The following is a 4,416-nucleotide window of genomic DNA, read 5'->3' as shown; positions in this document are numbered from 1 at the left end:
AGGTATGAACTTCAACAATTGCCACACCACATAAACGCATGTTTTCCTTCCAACGAAATTCTACTAGCGGACAATCAATGCCCACTTGGCTAACTACGCCTGGTCCTGTACTTTTGCAGCGACATATCAGAGACTCCAAGTTCGATCCACTTGTCGATGAAGTAGAGCTCATTGAAGCAAATCCTCGATATACCCATATAAGGTTTCAAGATGGTAGAGAAGATACGGTATCGCTCAAGCATTTAGCACCACAAGGGAATACAAAGTCTGAATGCCAATATGAGCCAAAGGCACAAGATACAAAGCCAGAGACGCAAGATGCAAAGCCAGAGACGCAAGAGGCAACGCCAGAGACGCAAGAGGCAAATCCTGAGTGCAAATTTGAGCTGCAAGATTTGCCTCAGTTGCCAACAGAAAACGAGGGTGTAACGGTTGGCTTTAGTGTGTGATATGTTTCGTAATATCTCAGTTGCATGTTATAGTCACATGTGCTGTTGAGTCCTGTTGTGTCAGTTAACGTCTTTCTAGTGGCAATGTGTTTGTCTGTCAACATGTATTGTGACGTTCGTATTGTTCTCTTAATTACCTTCCGTCAATGTTCACTTTAGAGTTAGTCTTGCTGTTGAACGAATAAAGACAACATCAGAATAGAGTCTCTCTTGTGTTCTACTTATTCGGGGCTTAGGCCCATTGGCCTAGCCCCATCGTATCTTCACCATCCTAAGAAGAACCCGACTAACATAAAACGTTACAAGGGTACTCAAAATCAACTTCAGCTACGACGATCAGAAAGAGTACGCCGGGTACCAGATCGATTAGGCTATTGAGACATTTTAGAGAAGGGAAGACTGTGATAACAAAGAACTTTTGTGTTGGTTATGAACTTTATTGTTCACCTCTTTATATTAGTTTCAAAGGACATTTACACCTCTCGTTTGTGTTATATACAGATTATGTTGTTTACAGAACTAGAGTTGAGTGAAACCTTACTCATGCAAGGCAATAGTTTTTCTCATAGTTCTACTTTACGACAAACCACTTCTTCAACTTCTTCATATAACTGAATGCTTTCTTGCGAAACCAAATACTTCTTCCAGTAAAAACAGTGATTTTCTTTACTTGGAGGGGGGATTTTTTTTCATTTTTTCATTATCTTCAAGCCGGAAATTTTCAACGTTGTCCTAAATGAAATATGAAGTTGATCAAAAAATGTATTTATCTTTTTATACCCCTACAACAGGATTTGTTTTGAAATGCAGTGATACCCAATTTGTGAATGATATATCGTAATTATGCAGTGATAAACTCAAATTTTGTGCAGTGATAAAACTAAAAAAGAAGAGACTTGGTATTAAAAATTGCAGCAAACTACCAGTAGAAACGTAAAGCTTATAAAAGAGCATTACAATATTAAAAACGAGAACATAACAGAAGCAGTGATCATAATCTATGAAATCTCTTGAAAATTGTTCAGTATCTAAAAGCTATCCAGTTAATTTTATGGGTGTGGTCATGAAAAGGTGACACCAAAATATATGCAGTGATAAATATCTTTAAAACAAACCCTGCCGTACAATAACAACATTTTTTTAAAAAGTTTAGAAAAAGCCAATTAATTACCATATAATTCACATTGTCCAGAAAATTAATCTTAAAAAAGAGGGTTAATTTGTTCTTTGATTTTTGTAATAGAAGTGCCTTCTGCAATTGAGTATCAATGACTGTGAAGACCTTATCAAATTTTATTTTTTTAGTTATTTACTTTTCTATTCATTTTTTAATTTATTGCTTTATTCCTTTATTTATTCATTTGTTTATTTATTTATTTATTTATTTATTCATTTATTTATTTATTTATTTATTTATTTTTTAATTTTTTTATTTATTTATTTATTTATTTATTTATCTATTTATTTGCTTCATTATTTATTTATTTGTTTGTTTATTTGTTTATTTATTTGTTTATTTATTTATTTATTTGTTCACAGTAGGCCAAAATCAAATGTAGCTGATTTTTGGCTAGCTGACACCTACTAAATTGAAACCAATCAGAAACAAAATAGTTTATATGGAAGCCCAAAGAAAAAGAGCATGTTAAATTTCTGCAGCTCTCAGCAAATTCAGTATTATTGCCCCCGCCTTCCTAATGTTTTTAGAAAAGCCACTTTACGAGTATACGATAAGGGGATTCTTGGGGGCGAATTAACTATAATTTTCATCTTAATGTACTTATCCAAACAACTTGAAAGAATTTGAAGTGTATTCATCTCCTATTGAAAGATCGAATTCTGAAAAAACGGGGTGGGCTGCAAGGACCGCGGGGCATATCTTAGACGCGTGGTGTTAGAGGCTTTGAGTGTTAGATGGACGAATGGATTTTTTATTCTTTATTATCACTAGGAAACCGTTATAAAAAAAGGGGGTTTATTTGCCTGACCATATCGACTTAGTGGCTACATTGAAAGCATGCAGAATGAATCTTAAGCAAGAAATAAAAGTGAAAGATTGGCTAAACGTATCTTTATTTGAGAATAAAACCTGATGCACCGCAAGACTCTGCGCTAGGACCGTTATTATTCAAACTGCTCAGTTATTTAATCTACGTTACACAACAAAAATCGCATCGACTATGATAGCAATTTCGATGAATATTTTTTGCACCATTTGACATAAACTAAATAAAAGAATTCCTGACAAGCTCAACTCTCTGTTATCGAATGATTATTCTACTCAGTTGATTTAAAGAAAGCATTGGATACAGTGGGCTACACAATACTTTGACATTCAGAAAAAACTTGGAAAGCATGGGGTAAATGGACTTAAACACGACGGATTTGCCTCTTGTGTAAAGCCCCGGCAAAACGACTGTACACTGGTCATTTACTGAACATTGCACACTTTGTTCAGTGGGTAGACATCCAGAAAATTTTGGTGGTGGCCAAACGACTGAACATTGTCCAGTGAACTTTGCACTGTAGAAGAACGCGCGCGGGAAAACTACCTCTGAAGAAGAGCTAGGCCTGCTAGATTCATCAAAACCACCGTATTCGTGCTCTATGCCAACGCTTTTCTCGTCGGAACTAAAGCTAACTTCTTCAGAAGACTCGTCGCTACTAATGAAATACATTTCTTGCTCTTTGTTGAATTGAATATTAATGTTGAATTTGAATATGGGAAATAGATTCGCGCAAATCCAATCCATTACGTAAATTGCAACTCCATTACGTAAATTGCAACTGCGCGAACTGGACAATGCTCACTAGAGTGGCAGAACGACTGAACATTTCTTTACAACATCTATGAACAAAGAAAATTTAATCCTGTCCACTGAACATAATTAAAAAACAACTTACCAACAAAAACTATCCAATAACAACTTTTACGTGTATATGTTTTTTACAAAATAAAGAAAGCAATCTTTTCGTAGTGCGGAATTATATATGGCTTTGAAAAAAGCAAAAAATTTGTAACATGTTACCAAAGCTTTTTGTCTGACACTTTTCAGAGCATAAAACATCAGAACAAAGATTGAAAACTCTACGCTAGGAAATATATATACCCAGTTGTGGATCAAAATAGGCTAATCAGAAACCAGAGAACCTGACTGTGAAAGCTGCCAATCAGTGAAGCTTGCCTCTTGAAAATATAGCCAATGGAGTCCTAAGGCGAAAACGAACTCCTTCTGTCTACACAAAAGCGGTTTTTTCATGTTTATATAGATAGATTACGGCACTGCTAAATGGAACGACGATCAGGCTCTACCAATAATCCGAATCATATCGCCATTATAATACTTTGCGCAATCTGGGTTTTTATTTAAAGCTGTCCTAGAGACCGATAGAGGAATCTCAGGTTTTGGTTGTCCTTTTTTATCTGCAAGACTGAGCAGGCTGTTTTATTTGGGGGAGGGTTTTGCTTCTAATGCTAGAGGGACATGATGTTTTATTCTATTCCCCAATGTTTGGGTTTTGCGTCCTACATCGCCAATGGGACGTAAACTCGTAGATAACGGACCTCATTTGGGTGGTGGTAGGAAAGCAATCCTTTTGAATAGACTGAAGCGCCTTTTGTAGTTAAACAATGCGTAGATTAATAGCAAAGAAACTGCCTGATTAATTTTGCTTTCGAATCACAAGGAAATGTTACCGAACCGATCCATAGGATAACCAGGGGCTGATCAGGCACCGCCGAGCACTGAGGAAAATGAGGGGGTCTAAAAGAAGTGAGGGGGGCTAAAAACCGCATAAAAAGAGGCTTTACTGGTATTTCCTTACTTGATATTTGGCATATTTTGCAAAAAGTGGGGGAGCTTTAGCCCCCCAGGCCCCATGCTCCGCGGTGCCTGCTGAAGTCTTTGAAGCCCCTAAAAAGGGCCTAACAAAGACACCCCTCTTGGGTAAAATTTGCGTTGCCTAA

This window comes from Rhopilema esculentum, chromosome 11 (assembly GCF_057945365.1).
Source record: "Rhopilema esculentum isolate cy_ngs chromosome 11, ASM5794536v1, whole genome shotgun sequence".
NCBI classification, from domain to species: Eukaryota; Metazoa; Cnidaria; class Scyphozoa; order Rhizostomeae; family Rhizostomatidae; genus Rhopilema; species Rhopilema esculentum.
The sequence above is the reverse complement of the archived record's forward strand: the minus strand, read 5'-3'. Positions refer to the sequence as shown.